Here is a 16,385-nt window from a genome sequence, read left to right as displayed (position 1 = left end):
CCACAGCACACATACACATGTAAAAGTCTACATAAACTGCTAAATATACATTAAAAGATCTTAGGCATTACAAGATTTTTTATTTTTTTTATCGAGAGACATTTTTTTGTTTTTATAAAGCTGAGGAAAATAAGGAGATGGACAACAGTCATCAAATTCAAGATTTGTCACACTATGCTAAAATACAGAGTGTCTCTTAAGCAGAGGTGGAAAGTAATGAATTACATTTACTCAAGTTATATTTTATGAGTAATGAGTATATTTTATGAGTAATTTGTAATTTTTAAAGTAGTTTTTAGAATAAGTAATTTTACTTTTACTCAAGTACATTTTGACACAAGTAATTTACTTCGCTACATTGGAAAACTCCCTGTTACTGAGTAAAAAATAAATATTTTTATTATTAAACAATCTGCTTGAATGTTTAAAAAAACATGTAAATAGCAGTTAAAGCATAGAAATGATAAGTTAAAAAATAAAAATGAACTGTAAAACTAAAATACAGTTTATAGTCACCTATATGACCACAACCTTTTAACAGTAAAGAAAAAAATGGATCACAGAAACCTACGCCACTTGTTCATTAAAATGTTTTATGGGCTGGTCTGAACAAATACTGCCTGAAAGGTCCAAATTATTAAGTGGAATAATAGTTCATTATTTATTTATTTTTTTACTTTTTTGCAAAAAATAATTAAACGTTACTATGTAACTTTTACTCAAAGTACATTTTAAATTAAGATTTTTTTTTACTTAGGTTTTTAGATGGGTACTTTTACTTTTACTTGAGTAGAATTTTAGCAAAGTAAAGGTACTTTCACTTAATTAAAATTTTTCAGTACTTTTTCCACCTCTGCTCTTAAGTAAAGAAACATCGTTATGAAATGACAGTTGTTTGGCATATGCAGAATTAATATTGGTCACAAGCTGTGGGGGAAGGGGGAAACTTGATATAAAGATGTGTTGTCTACATTCATTTTCAGAAGATAGAACATTTTCTTATTTTTTCCAACAAGGTGGTGAAGTGTCTCATTGTGAATGTATTATCATTAATGTTTATGCTAGCATTCCACAAAATGTTTTGGTTCATCAGGAATGGGAGAAAAGAATACATTAACATTATGGATAGCAATAACAAACACATTCAGACCTTATGGGTAGTTTTCTCATTTCACAAAAATAACTGACCATTGGTAATACTCTGTAATATATAATGATGTGTAACAAACTTACCTTCCCATTTAAAAAAATGCTTTTGGGCAGCATCTGCTGGAGAAATAAAGAACACATTACAATTATCAACCATCCCAACCACACAAAACTTCTCACTTCAAATCTAACTAGTGAATCAATTTACTAATGAGCCTGCAATTTACACTTCAGTATTTGCAGACCCATCCCAAATAACTCTCTTACTTTAACCTAAAATTCGACATCAACAACATGCAGAACTATTGGGTAAGAGCCTTAGAAAGTGTGCAGTTTTAAACAGGCATGGTTTTTGGTACAGAGCCCATTTTATAATATGGACAAAACAATACACAAAAAAGTCCATCCCCAGAATCAGCTCTACACTAATCACACACATTCTAATTGTATTACTCTATACTTTATTTCATTTACAATATATGATACTGAAAGGAAAACAAATGACCTCTCTACATGATGAAAAATTGTCAATCTTTCATACATGAAGCAGCATCAAGATACATGGATATAAGACTGAACACTGAAAGATTTAGGCTCTTTCATTTTAAGGATGTGGTATTAAATGTGTATTACTAAGTTGAGAGAAAAGAAGATAAAACTAGTTCCTTAGGTCTGAGTCCTGTGATTATTGTTAAATACATTTCTTCACTGAGAGAGCTTTTGTGGCACTTCCTGTTTTGCTTTATTTATATGCTAAATAAGTAAATCGTTCTTCTCCACTGTGGATAGAGAAACCCTGGTTTGTATAATAAACTGGGTTTTGCCACGGACCTATCTACTACTATAACATAGTTAGTCTACAAAGCAATTTTGTATACAATGTATTTACCACAAGCTCTACTTTTAATACACTTCTTAAAATTACTGCTTTATTGATCATGATTATTTATACAGTATTTCTATTTATTTAAGAAATGTAACATACAGCAAACAGGAAATATAAACATTTATTTCGCAATTATTTCAGTGCTCAATGTTTTTGCAATGTATTAAATTCTGTAAAAAAAAAATAATGTATTTAATTTTTCCACTATGTTTCAGTCATGTTTCAGTAAAGGCAACATGTTTTAATTCAACACACTTTAATGAGTGCACATCTCTCAGTTTCAAACATAAGGCATGTATGAACTCTTTAATTGATTAGACTCCTCAGTGTGTGTTTATTTTTGTAATTTGATCAGTATTTCACTTACTTAATTAAATTACTCATTTAGTCAAAAAAATAATGTATTGTATTTTACGCACCTAACTTGAAATTTTTATATTTCCTATCAGTTAACAATGCATTAGGAATTAATTTTATGCATTTATGATTGACGTAATGCAAGAGTCTTGAGGTAAAATAGCATTTATTAGACACAATGAGTAATTTATTGTTTTCTTATTACATCCAACATGATATCCTAAAAAAACAAAAGTGCATTTCGCACCTAACATGAGTCATTACGGGAAAATACAAAAAAGGAGGTAATTATTTTAAAAGCTGAGCATGATGAGTGAGAAAAGCATTGTCAGAAGTGGGATTCGAACCCACGCCTCCAGGGGAGACTGCGACCTGAACGCAGCGCCTTAGACCGCTCGGCCATCCTGACAGTTGAGAGCGGACTGACTGGTCTGGATTACATTCATTATGAAGTCTTCCTGTGTGCTAAGCTGAAGGCTGTGAGTATTTCAGAAAATACGTTTCTGGAGTAATTCTCAGTGTTAGCTTGTGTTACTGACTGCTGTAGGAAGATCTGTACAGCTGTGAAGCACTGAGAAATCAAATGGCCCAAATAGTGTCTAAAACTGAATGTAACCAAGTCAAGTACCATTTCCAATAGCTCTTACTAACGACTTCATTCCTGTTTACACACGTCTGGATAGACCACAGCATGAAACAAATGTCTAGAGCCGTGCAGAACAGACACGTCTTTAGTAAAGCATATCAAGTATCAGAAAGTGTTAGCACACTGCTAACGTGCAAGCACTCACTTCCTCATCTGCTCAGTGGTGAGCCGTGATCAAACAGCGATCAGAACCCTCTGTTGGTTTAACAGCAGCGCTGCTTTGAATCCAGGTCACACCAGAGCTTTTAGGACTTTCAGAACAAAAGAACGTATGTGCAGGACACAATCACATCTCCTGCTGGTGTACAGGGAAGGAGTGGGACATTCCTAAGCCCCCCTCCCCCTCAATTTGGCTCGAAACTTTTTTATTTTTGAACTCCTTACCTCTATCTGTTTTTGGTTCGATTGCCGATATGGGAACAGTGATTGGACACACACAATGCTACATTTTTGTTTCGACTTATAACTAGTTGTGTTGAAGTGACAGTATGTTGTTTTATGAGTTTTATGATGGTAGTAATTTGGTAGCAGGACGTGAACTTGTTGGCTCTTTAATTTAAAATGGTGGGAGCCATTGTGACACAAGAACAATAGACCCACAAAGGAGTTCATTAGACCAAAGGAGTTGAGGGAAAACATGATAATTAGCAGTGATAACAAGGTGGACTGGTTTGTTTTATCTGTCATGTGTAACAGTTCTATAGAACCATTAACTTTTAGAGAAAAGTCATCAGCCACTTGTTTGTTGGTTAACAGTCCTGTTGTTAAAGCACTGGACATGTTTTTCTTAAACAGAAATGTATTGTAATGTGATGTAATATTTTAATGAAGTCAGAAGAAAAGTAAAATGTACAGGAAAATAAAAGTATGATTCTTAATGTTTGGATTTTGGGTGTTTTGATTTTTGGCCAAAAATATGCTCAGAGTGGAGTAATTTACAGTGCAAGCAATGAAAAAGGAAGGACTCCCAGAGCAGTACTTCTGGGCCCAACACTCATCATAGGAAAGCCTGTGTTCACAACCATTTATTTTAAAACATAAGGATCATATGGGATGTTCCAATTTACAGGAATGCCATTTGGTCTCCAAGGGGCACCAGCCACATTTTAGAACCTAATGGACAAAGTGGACAACATGGATATAGCAACAGCAGAGTATAAAAAAACATTCTACGCACAAAACTTTCTCAATTTCAGTAGAGCAGATCAAGTCTTCTATGTGTACATATACGTGTTAAGGAAAATTAACATGTTTTAGAATAGTGTCTGATAGTATTTTTATAAGTGTATATATGATTAGGCCTGTCACAACAATTACATTTTAAACTTATTGTACTAGGGTAATTGTCCTGTTAATATGCCAATATATTATAGTTTTGTCAGTGGCATTAAATGGTAAAATAAATGACAAAAAATATCATCCACCACAATCATTCGTGGGACAACGCATCTTCAAAACAAACCCTGTTATTGTGACAAACCTAATCCCACATTCATTTTTACCTGCCTTAACAGTGCAATTTTGTTTCTAGAAAAACAGCTATGATTTACTCTGTGGGGAGTGTGGAGACCTATAAAAGTATCAGGGTTAGGAACACAAATCCAAGAGTGTTACAAATTAAAGTTGATCATTTTGAGCAGCAAGTTTCTTGATTCATAACAGCAGCGAAGGGCTGGAGCACCACACAAGTCACTTTTTAAAGAATGTTTAAAATTTAAATAATTCTGATAGTATAATTGTGTATGACAAGTAAAACACAGGCAAAAAACAAAACATTTTCACAGATCAAAGAAAAGCAGGGACAACAAAAAGACTGGGATTGATTACAGTTAGAGTACAACTGATGTACTTGACTCTGTAAAGAAGTAATCTACTTCTCTTTACACATCTGACTAAACTACAGATGCACTATACAGGCGGGTGTTGGTCATTCACATGGGCCCCTCCCCAAAGGGTGAGACCACAGGGCCAGTGGCGCAATGGATAACGCGTCTGACTACGGATCAGAAGATTCTAGGTTCGACTCCTGGCTGGCTCGGAACTTTTTATTTTAGAACTCCTAACCTCCTTACCTTTTTTGTAAACTTGCCTAACATGTTTTAGCAAACTACACTTGTTACAATTTCAAAAGTGCATTCTCCAAAAGCAGTTGAAGTTTCTAAACTAACTAACTAAATAAATAAATAAGCATTTTTCTGATAGTACAATTATTTTTCAGGAAAAAGTCATTATGATTGTTCTGGAGAAAATGTCAGAGACCAATTTACTGGTATCTGTCTCATATGGTCTAGCAGTTAGGATTCCTGTTTTTACCTTGATCGATTGTTGATAATGAACAGTGATTGGACACACACAATACTAAATTGTTGTTTTGACTTATAACTAGTTGTGTTGTAGTGACACTATTTTGTTTTCAGTTTTATGATGGGGAAATGGTCTTTTATGTTTTTTTAGTTGATTGGTAGCAGAAAGTAAACTTGTTGGCTCTTTAAATAAAATGGCGGGAACCATCGTGACACAAGAACAATAGACCCACAAAACTGTTGATTAGATCAAAGGGGTTGAGGGAAAACATGATAATTAGCAATGTTAACAAGGTAGACTGCTTTGTTCTATCAGTCATGGGTTACTGTTCAATAGAACTATTAACTTACTGTTGTTAAAGCACTGGGTATGTATTTAATTGAACAGGAATGTTATTTTATAAAGTCAGAAGAAAAGTAAAACATAGTGCAAAATAAAACTGTAATAAGAATTAAGGATTTTTCTTAATGTTTGGATTTTGAGTATTTTGATTTTTGGCCAGAAATATGCTCAGAGCAGAGCAACCTACAGTGCAAGCAGTGAAAAAGGAAGAACTCAAAGAGCAGTACTGTGTTCTCAACCATTTATTTTAAAACATAAGGATCACATGGGATGTTCCAATTTACATGAATGCCATTAGGTCTACAAGGGGCGCCAGCTACGTTTCAGAACCTAATGGACAAAGTGTACAAAGGTACAGCAGAGTATGCAGCAGCATATCTGGATGATGTAACTTCAGCAACACCTGATACATCTTTAGAAAGTACTTCACAGGATCTAGTTTGCTGTATTAACCATTACCATTAAGTGCATTAAGCCACTTCCATCAGCTGGAGATGGGGGAGGGAATGTAATAGAGCTACTCTTTGCCACTATATATAGGATTCAAGGAGATCCATATAAATATGGATATTGTGATTTATAAGGCACATCTTGAGATGCACATGGACAAAAACAATATTGTATCATATGTAATAGTATAAGAGTAAGTGCTGTTATTTTTGCTGGTATTTTTTATTTTTGCCCAGAAATGTATATAAATATGCTTTGACAATTGTGTAAATGAATCTGTTGTTTGCTCTAAAAAGAACCATCCTGTCAGCTGAAAACCATTGTGTTTGTTTAGGGGGACTTTTATGGACATGTTTCCTTTCAAAATAGCTGCAGGTGACAGCACAGAACTTTCCTGTCTGGTGCTAATTAAGCCTTGTACAAGCCACATGGCAGGGCCTTTTTTGGCTAAGCTGTTAGTATGTTAGTGTTATTTGATTGGTTAAGTCGGTTCTATTTGTGTATATACTTGTAAATATTTTTGATGGTAAAACCAGCTTGCACCATTTTATTTTTGAAGAACTGGAATTTATAATATATCTGAAGCATTTAAAGTGTTTTTCCCGCCATAGCATTACAGTATATTATAGTTATACATTATAGTGCAATCATGAAATTCTTTGAATGCATTTTTTGTGCAGAAAGCAAATCAGGTGTTCACCGCACCTGTCCTACTCGTTAGACTAATCACAGAACTCGTTACCTGGAAAAAAATTTGCTCAGCTGAGCTTTCCAAAAGGCCCATTTAGGCCATTTAACTGTGACACTGTTGTTTTATTGAATTAGAATAATGGAGAAACCGTTTCATTGAATTAGAATAAATGCTCAAATTTTTGTTTTCTGTGAAGAGTGTTCACTGTTCAGTATAAAGTCAGGGTTGAGTAGAATTTCTAAGTTGTAAAATCAATCATGGGTAAGCAGCGCGACCTCTCAACCGGAATAGTGGCTCAAATTCAAGCCCTCTTCCGTCTGCAAAGCTCTCAAGAAAAACTGCAGCAAGCGCACCAACTGTTCCGGCGTCCGAAAAACTTCTGCTCGCGACAACAAGCAGCTGAGAAAGATCGCAGTCAGCAACCGGTTCAAGTCCACTTCCGAGCTCACCGACTTGTGGAACAAGCAGACCGGCGCTGACGTCTCCAGATCAACCACTTACCGTCGTCTGCGGGAACTTGGCTTCAAATCTCGCGTTCCAGCAGTAAAACCGATGCTGAACAAGAAACAAATGGAGAAACGGCTGAAGTGGGCCAAAGAACACGGTGAGTGAACACGCTTCTGCATCTCCTTCGGTGACCAAGGTCCTCGTGTCTGGCGTCGTGGTGGCGAAACCTACAACCACGAGTGCGTGAAAAGATCCGTCAAGTTTCCCCAGAGCGTTATGGTCTGGGGATGCATGTCCGCTCGAGGTGTAGGGAAACTCTGCTTCCTCAAGAAGACTGTCAATGCTGCCGTATATCAAGATGTTCTGGAAACGTTCCTGATTCCGACTGTTGAGGAACAGTTCGGCGAAGAAGACTTCATATTTCAACAGGATCTTGCACCAGCTCATGCGGCAAAGTCGACCAAAGATTGGTTCACTAAAAAACAGCTTGAAGTTTTGGCATGGCCGGCCAACTCGCCTGACCTCAATGTCATTGAAAACCTTTGGGCCATCGTCAAGCGGAAAATTCGCGACAGAAAGCCTACTACGCTGGACCAACTGAAGCAGAACATCGCCACTGCCTGGGAAGCTGTGAGTGCGGAAACTTGCGACAAGCTGGTCAAATCGATGCCGCGGAGACTTCAGGCAGTCATACAAGCCAAGGGGGCAGCCACAAAATACTGAGAAAGTGATGATTGTAATTATAATAAAAATTATTCTAATTCAATGAAACGGTTTCTCCATTATTCTTATTCAATAAAACAACAGTGTCACAGTTAAATGGCCTAAATGGGCCTTTTGGAAAGCTCAGCTGAGCAATTTTTTTTCCAGGTAATGAGTTCTGTGATTAGTCTAACGAGTAGGACAGGTGCGGTGAACACCTGATTTGCTTTCTGCACAAAAAATGCATTCAAAGAATTTCATGATTGCACTATTTCAAATTATTCTAATTCGTTGACCAGCACCTGTATGTCTTGAACTTGAACCGTTGTGTGAAACATGGACCTGACTTTCAAGTGTAAAACATTCTATGCACTAAACTTTCTCAATTTCAGTTAAGCAGAATAATTTTTAGTGTTAGCTGATCTTACCTAAGGATGTAAAAGGATATTTGTTACGTTCATTAAAGTAATGTACAAGAGTCTATTCTTCATCTGTACCAGAACAGCATGTTTAAACCTCTTGACTGTGGGTAAGTACATGTACTGTAGTGACGTACAATAAATTGTTGCATAACTGTAGTTCATGAAGTCTATACAGCACATTAATAAAGAAAAAACAGATAGATAGAAAGACAGAAGGAAAGAATCAGACACTGATCACTTAAAATACATAAAAAAACCTCCAATCCCAACACATTGGACTGCAATGTAACATCACTACAACCTAGGTCGTCGTGTTCATATCCCATTGAAACTAATGCAATATGAAACGTGGTGTTTTCATATGTTTTCATTTTATACGCAAATACGTGTTTCTTGTGACACACATTCAAGGAAAATCCTCCCATCTTTTTGTTTTCTTGCTCCCTTCTCTCTTTTTCCCATTCTTTACGCATTTTCTCGCCTTTTTCTTCTCCCCCCTTTCTTCCCCTTCTTCTACAGACTATTGTTCTAAAAGACACTACACTCTGTTCATGGTAAAGTTTTACTGTTGGCTGTAAAAAAATTAATACAATTTTACGTTGATTAAAGAACAGCATGTTTTAACCTCTTGACTGTGGTAAAATACCTGTACTATTACATGTACTTTAGGTTATTGGATAACTGCTGAATGAAATCTATACATAAATAAATTATATTATATTATATAATTATATATTATATTATCAGACATTGATCTTCTGAAAATTCAATATTTTACATATTATTGGAAATATTATGGGAAAAAAACTAAATATAAGACTGTATTATCATTACAGAATAACTATAAAATATTAATATTTTAAATAACAAACCCACAGTATATTAGGATTGAGGCAATCACTGTAAAATTGAAATGCAATAGATAACGCGTCTGACTACGGATCAGAAGATTCTAGGTTCGACTCCTGGCTGGCTCGAAACTTTTCTATTTTTACATTTTTAACTCCTGTTAATGTTCGTTGTAAACGTGTCACACAGGCTTGGGGAGTTTGCACACACATTTCTGGATTAATACAGATTTCTTTTGAAGAACATCTACCATAGAAAAGCACAAAACAGATATATTGCACTTTTAGAAACATAACAGCACAATGTATCCACAATAATCCCCATACTAAACTTTTCATTTGGTTGAATGCAAAATAAAACAGAAGAAATCTAATAAATTCACTGGTTTAAAGTTTAATACTCTAAGTTGTTTATTATTATTTTACGATCATTGCACAGAAAGTCTTCATGACTGATCTGGAGACAACAGTGTCAGAGACCTACCTTTTATCACAGGTCCCATAGGGTCTAGCGGTTAGGATTCCTGGTTTTCACCCAGGCGGCCCGGGGTCGACTCCCGGTATGGGAACGGTCCATTTTACATAGAATAAAAAAAATGTATACATTACAAATTGTTCACAAACATATAACGCTATAATTACTTACAAACATTAAGTCGAAGGCTGTATGCTAAAAAGATGTTTTGCAGGTTTACATTTATTATTTTGCCACTTCTTATTAACTATTTAATAAATGAAATAGACTAAATGCATTTTTGTTGCTTTGCTAACAAAAGGCAATAACAAAACTCCTATTCAAAAATATTAATTGAACCCTTTACATTTTTACTGTCCCAGCAGACAAACACCAAGAAAGCACAATACATTTACTTAGCAGCACTATTCCACTCAGGAATTTACTTCAGCAGTGCTAGCTACTCATTTAGCTATATTAGCAATATTAGTCATATATATATATATATATATATATATATATATACTTTAACAGTGCTACAGTATTTAATCACACATTTACCTTAATTTTGCCGTTCTATTTGTAAATGTGCCTTAGCCATGCTACATAATCCCATGTGAAATATACAAAAAGAGAAACATCCAGTCTCTTGCTTTTACATTTAATAAAAAAATAACTTTGTTTTTTTATTAAAATAATTCTGATTCCATACTGACATAATTTAACACATCTAATTTTGGATTTGTGTGATTTTGGCAACAAACTGGGTTGTTTTATGTGGAGGCCGGACCTGATAAGGAAGAAAAGTATTGTCAGAAGTGGGATTCGAACCCACGCCTCCAGGGGAGACTGCGACCTGAACGCAGCGCCTTAGACCGCTCGGCCATCCTGACAGATAAGGACTAACATTCTGATAAGACACTACACTCTTCTCAGTGTAAAGTTTTTCTGTAGGACTCTTATCTAGATATACCTACAGAAGTGAAAGCTGTGTGAGATTTTTAAAATGAATTCTTAGCAAAGTTTTTGAAATAATTGTTAGCTGTTAGCTGATCTTATTGAAGGTTGTAGAAAGACATAATTTTACAGTTTATTAAAATAACGCATAAGAGTTTTTATCTGTATCAGAACAGCACGTTTAAACCGCTTGACTGTGGTAAAATACATGTACTATAGTGACGTACATTAAGTTGTTAGATAACTGCAGTTCTTAAAGACAATAAAGAAAATAAATAAATAGAAAAAATAAACGATTAAAGAAAGATAGAAAGAAATGAAGAAATAATCAGACATTGATTACTTACAATATTTAGAAAACATCCAGTCCCAACACAATGGACTGCAATGTAATATCACTAGATTTTTTTTATTTATATATCTTTCAGGATGAAATTTCTAGATTTTATATATTATTGGAAATTTTGTGTGAAAATAATCGGAATATGGCTATATCATCATTACAAAATAACTATAGAATATAGATATTTTAAATAACAAAGCACAGTATTATATGATTACAATGAGGTAGTCACTGTTAAATTTAAATGGCTTTTTAAATTAGAAAAAATAATTTGAAGTATTTTGTTTAGATGTTTAGTTCTGTTCAGATCATTTTGTTACAGGATTGTGTTTTGATGTTACAATCAGGTTGAATGTATTGCACACATTGCTGTTAAACCGCTTTAACGACTGATTTTCTTAAAATGTATCTAAATCCCTTTTACATTTAGTTTACAACTGATGTACATGACTCTTTAGAGAATTAATCCCTTTTTTAACATATCTGACTACACAAAAAATGCACTATGAATGAAAGGAAAAAATGACCTCTCTTCATACATGATTATTTATTACAAGAATCAGCATCAAGACACATGGATGTAAGACTGAAAGATTTAGGCTCTTTCATTTTAAGGATGTGGTATTAAATGTGTAATTTTTCCACTATGTTTCAGTCATGTTTCAGTAAAGGCAACATGTTTTAATTCAACACACTTTAATGAGTGCACATCTCTCAGTTTCAAACATAAGGCATGTATGAACTCTTTAATTGATTAGACTCCTCAGTGTGTGTTTATTTTTGTAATTTGATCAGTATTTCACTTACTTAATTAAATTACTCATTTAGTCAAAAAATTGTGTTATACTCACCTAACTTGAAATTTTTATATTTCCTATCAGTTAACAATGCATTAGGAATTAATTTTATGCATTTATGATTGACGTAATGCAAGAGTCTTGAGGTAAAATAGCATTTATTAGACACAATGAGTAATTTATTGTTTTCTTATTACATCCAACATGATATCCTAAAAAAACAAAAGTGCATTTCGCACCTAACATGAGTCATTATGGGAAAATACAAAAAAGGAGGTAATTATTTTAAAAGCTGAGCATGATGAGTGAGAAAAGCATTGTCAGAAGTGGGATTCGAACCCACGCCTCCAGGGGAGACTGCGACCTGAACGCAGCGCCTTAGACCGCTCGGCCATCCTGACAGTTGAGAGCGGACTGACTGGTCTGGATTACATTCATTATGAAGTCTTCCTGTGTGCTAAGCTGAAGGCTGTGAGTATTTCAGAAAATACGTTTCTGGAGTAATTCTCAGTGTTAGCTTGTGTTACTGACTGCTGTAGGAAGATCTGTACAGCTGTGAAGCACTGAGAAATCAAATGGCCCAAATAGTGTCTAAAACTGAATGTAACCAAGTCAAGTACCATTTCCAATAGCTCTTACTAACGACTTCATTCCTGTTTACACACGTCTGGATAGACCACAGCATGAAACAAATGTCTAGAGCCGTGCAGAACAGACACGTCTTTAGTAAAGCATATCAAGTATCAGAAAGTGTTAGCACACTGCTAACGTGCGAGCACTCACTTCCTCATCTGCTCAGTGGTGAGCCGTGATCAAACAGAGATCAGAACCCTCTGTTGTTTTAACAGCAGCGCTGCTTTGAATCTTTTAGGATCTTTTAGAATGCTTTTAGGACTTTCAGAACAAAAGAAAGGCATGTGCAGGACACAATCACATCTTCTGCTGGTGTACGGGGGAGGAGTGGGACATTCCTAAGCCCCCCTCCCCTGCAATTTCCTCACAGGGCCAGTGGCGCAATGGATAACGCGTCTGACTACGGATCAGAAGATTCTAGGTTCGACTCCTGGCTGGCTCGAAACTTTTTTATTTTTGAACTCCTTACCTCTATCTGTTTTTTTTACTTGTCTAACATGTATTAGCAAACTACACTTGCTACAACTACAACTGCTTTTGTAGAATGCATTTTTTTTCTAAACAAAATAAATAAATAATTAAATGAATAAATAAGCATTTTTATGATTGTACAATTATTTTTCAGGAAAAAGTCACCAAGAGGGTTATGGAGAGAATGTCAAAGATCAATTTACTGCTATCTGTCTCGTATGATTTAGCAGTTAGGAATCCTGGTATCACCTTGGTTCGATTGCTGATATGGAAAAGTGATTGGACACACACAATACTACATTGTTGTTTCCACTTATAATTAGTTGTGTTGAAGTGACACTATTTAGTTTTGAGTTTTATGATGGGGAAATGGTCTTTTAAGTTTTTTTAGTAGATTTGTAGCAGGAAGTGGACTTGTTGGCTCTTTAAGTAAAATGGTAAGATGGACTGGTTTGTTCTATCAGTCATGGGTTACTGTTCTATAGAACCATTAACTTTTAGAGAAAGGTCATCAGCCACTTGTTTGTTGGTAAACTGTCCTGTTGTTAAAGCACCGGGCATGTTTTTATTGAACAGAAATGTTATTTTATGAGTCAGAAGAAAAGTAAAATGTACAGGGAAATAAAACTGTAATAAGAGTTAAAGTATAATTCTTAATATTTGGATTTTGGATGTTGCTCAGAGTGGAGTAACTTACAGTGCAAGCAATGAAAAAGGAAGGACTCCCAGAGCAGTACTTCTGGGCCCAACACTCATCATGAGCCATGGCGCCCCCCGAGGCAGACGTGTTTGCTCGCTCCGCTCTAGAATGCCGGTTTTTACTTCTTTTTTGCACTTTTTACTTTCTCTCTGCAGTGCACAAATGCCATGCACTGATAACCTATGACAGACGAATGTTACTGGACATTGGATTGCAAGATAACCCACGTTTTAACGGATTTATACCGCCGGAGCTGCAGCCCATTGTTCGCTCCCAAAACCACCGCCACCACCGCGAGGCAGACCCAGACATACCGACCGAGAGCGCGTGTGCTGACCCCAGAAGAGCGCTTCGGAGGCGGCGACGCAAGCGGGGCAAGAGGGGAGGGCTACATGCTAGGCTAAAGGCTCGTGCTAGCAGACCACCGGTGCCTAGCCTCTTGCTAGCTAATGTGCGCTCTCTGGAAAAAAAACTGGACGAGCTGAGAGCAAGGATTACATCGCAGCGGGAAATGAGAGAGTGTTGCGCTCTGATTTTCACTGAAACCTGGCTCTCGGATAAAGTTCCGGACAGCGCTATTCAGCTCGAGACTCACTCCGTACACCGGGGAGACCGAACGGCTGCCTCTGGTAAAGCTACAGGAGGAGGTGTGTGTGTGTTTGTAAACAACACGTGGTGTAGAGACGTTCAGACAGTTCATCAGCACTGTTCACCAGACATGGAGTTTCTCCTGCTTAAATGTCGTCCCCACTACCTTCCACGGGAATATTCAGCTGTGTTTTTATGCTCTGTTTACATTCATCCACGAGCGAATTCCACAGCAGCGCTTGGTGCACTCCATGACGTCATCAGCGCGCTGGAGACGGCTCACCCTGATGCCGTCATCATCACAGCTGGTGATTTTAATCAGTGCAACCTACGGACTGTATTCCACAATTACTACCAACATGTGGATATTCCTACACGAGATAAAAACACGCTGGATCACGTGTACAGTAATTTGCGTGGTGCTTATCGTGCTGCACCACGCCCCCACTTTGGACAATCAGACCACATCTCCCTATTCCTATACCCAGCATACAGGCAGAGACTGAAACAGACAACCCCCACAACCAGAACAGTGAAAATATGGACTCCGGAGACTGAGGGCATCCTGCAGGACTGTTTTGCTACAACAGACTGGGATATGTTTGAGGCTGCAGCCACTATGGGGGACTCTTCAATCAACATACAGGAGTATGCTGAGCACGTGTCCGGTTACATCAGCACGTGTGTGGACAACATCGTGCCCACCGTACAGGTGAAGAGGTTCCCCAACCAGAAACCTTGGGTCAACAACCAGGTACGACACATGCTGCGTGCTCGTTCTCTTGCATTCAGATCAGGCAATGAAACTGAGTACAAAGCTGCGAAGTACAAACTGAGGAAGACCATCACAGTGGCCAAGAGGCAGTACAGGGAGAAACTGGATGGCTTCTACTCCACTGCTGACTCAAGGAGGATGTGGCAAGGCCTGCAGCACATCACAGACTACAGGAGCACCACCAGCACCATCAGCTCCACAGACAGCCTACCGGATGATCTCAACACATTCTACACCCGCTTCGAGACCTCCAGCAACAACACTGAGAGGGGTACACACACCCAGCTCTCACAACCCCCCTCCTCCACACTCTCAATATCACCAGGCCAAGTTTGCAGAGCTTCGAGTAAAATCAACCCCCGCAAGGCAGCAGGACCAGACAACATTCCTGGGCGGGCCCTCAAAGCATGTGCGAACGAACTGGCTGGTGTTCTGGCCTCCATTTTCAACCATTCCCTCAGCCAGAGCATTGTTCCCACCTGCTACAAGACCACATCCATCGTCCCCCTCCCCAAGAAGAGCCCCCCCACCTGCTTGAATGACTACAGGCCAGTAGCAGTCACTCCGATCATTATGAAGTGCTTCGAGAGAGTGGTGCTGGCCCACATCCAGCACAGCATACCGGACACCCTGGACTCACTGCAGTATGCCTACCGTCATAACAGATCCACCTCAGACGCCATCTCTGCTGCCCTCCACTACTCCCTCTCACACCTGGAAAACAAAGACTCCTACATTAGGATGCTCTTTGTGGACTACAGCTCTGCCTTCAACATGGTCATCCCCCACAAACTCACCCACAAGCTGTCCACACTCAGCTTGCACCCCTCCCTCTGCGACTGGCTCCTGGATTTCCTCACTGGCAGGCCCCAGTCTGTAAGGATTGGTAACAGGACTTCAACCAGCATCACCACCTACACCGGCACCCCACAAGGATGTGTCCTCAGCCCCATCCTTTACACTGTTTACCCACGACTGTGTCGCCTCACACAAGGACAATATCATCCTGAAGTTCGCTGATGATACCGCGGTGATAGGACGCATCACTGGCGGAGATGAAGCGGCCTTCAGGAGTGAGGTGACCAGGCTGGTGTTATGGTGCGAAGACAACAATCTCGCTCTCAACACGGTCAAGACAAAGGAGCTGATAGTGGACATGAGAAAGGGGAGGAGACCTCATCAGCCACTGTTCATCCGGGAACTTGAAGTGGAGAGAGTGAGCAGCTTCAAATACCTGGGCGTCCACATCAGTCAGGACCTCACATGGACAATAAACACAACGCAGCTGGTCAAAAAGGCTCAACAGCGGCTGTACTTTCTGAGGAGACTGAGGAAGTTTGGGATGTCTCCCAAGATCCTCAACAACTTCTACAGCTGTGTGATCGAGAGCCTCCTGACCAGCTGCATCACCGTGTGGTACGGC

The 16,385-nt window shown here is 38.0% G+C and overlaps 5 non-coding genes across 5 annotated transcripts; 2 read left to right on the top strand and 3 right to left on the bottom strand.

Moving 5' to 3' along the window:
• Nucleotides 1-2,718: 2,718 nt before the first annotated feature.
• trnal-cag (transfer RNA leucine (anticodon CAG)) lies at nt 2,719-2,801 on the bottom strand. Its single transcript has one exon. It is a non-coding gene; the product is annotated as a tRNA-Leu (tRNA).
• A 2,202-nt stretch (nt 2,802-5,003) lies between these two features.
• trnar-acg (transfer RNA arginine (anticodon ACG)) lies at nt 5,004-5,076 on the top strand. Its single transcript has one exon. It is a non-coding gene; the product is annotated as a tRNA-Arg (tRNA).
• Nucleotides 5,077-10,508: 5,432 nt separating this feature from the next.
• Nucleotides 10,509-10,591, bottom strand: trnal-cag (transfer RNA leucine (anticodon CAG)). The gene has a single exon. It is a non-coding gene; the product is annotated as a tRNA-Leu (tRNA).
• A 1,522-nt stretch (nt 10,592-12,113) lies between these two features.
• On the bottom strand, nt 12,114-12,196 carry trnal-cag (transfer RNA leucine (anticodon CAG)). Its single transcript has one exon. It is a non-coding gene; the product is annotated as a tRNA-Leu (tRNA).
• A 601-nt stretch (nt 12,197-12,797) lies between these two features.
• trnar-acg (transfer RNA arginine (anticodon ACG)) lies at nt 12,798-12,870 on the top strand. Its single transcript has one exon. It is a non-coding gene; the product is annotated as a tRNA-Arg (tRNA).
• Nucleotides 12,871-16,385: the final 3,515 nt, after the last annotated feature.

This window comes from Astyanax mexicanus, chromosome 1, assembly GCF_023375975.1.
Source record: "Astyanax mexicanus isolate ESR-SI-001 chromosome 1, AstMex3_surface, whole genome shotgun sequence".
NCBI lineage: Eukaryota > Metazoa > Chordata > Actinopteri > Characiformes > Acestrorhamphidae > Astyanax > Astyanax mexicanus.
The sequence above is the reverse complement of the archived record's forward strand: the minus strand, read 5'-3'. Positions and strand labels throughout refer to the sequence as shown.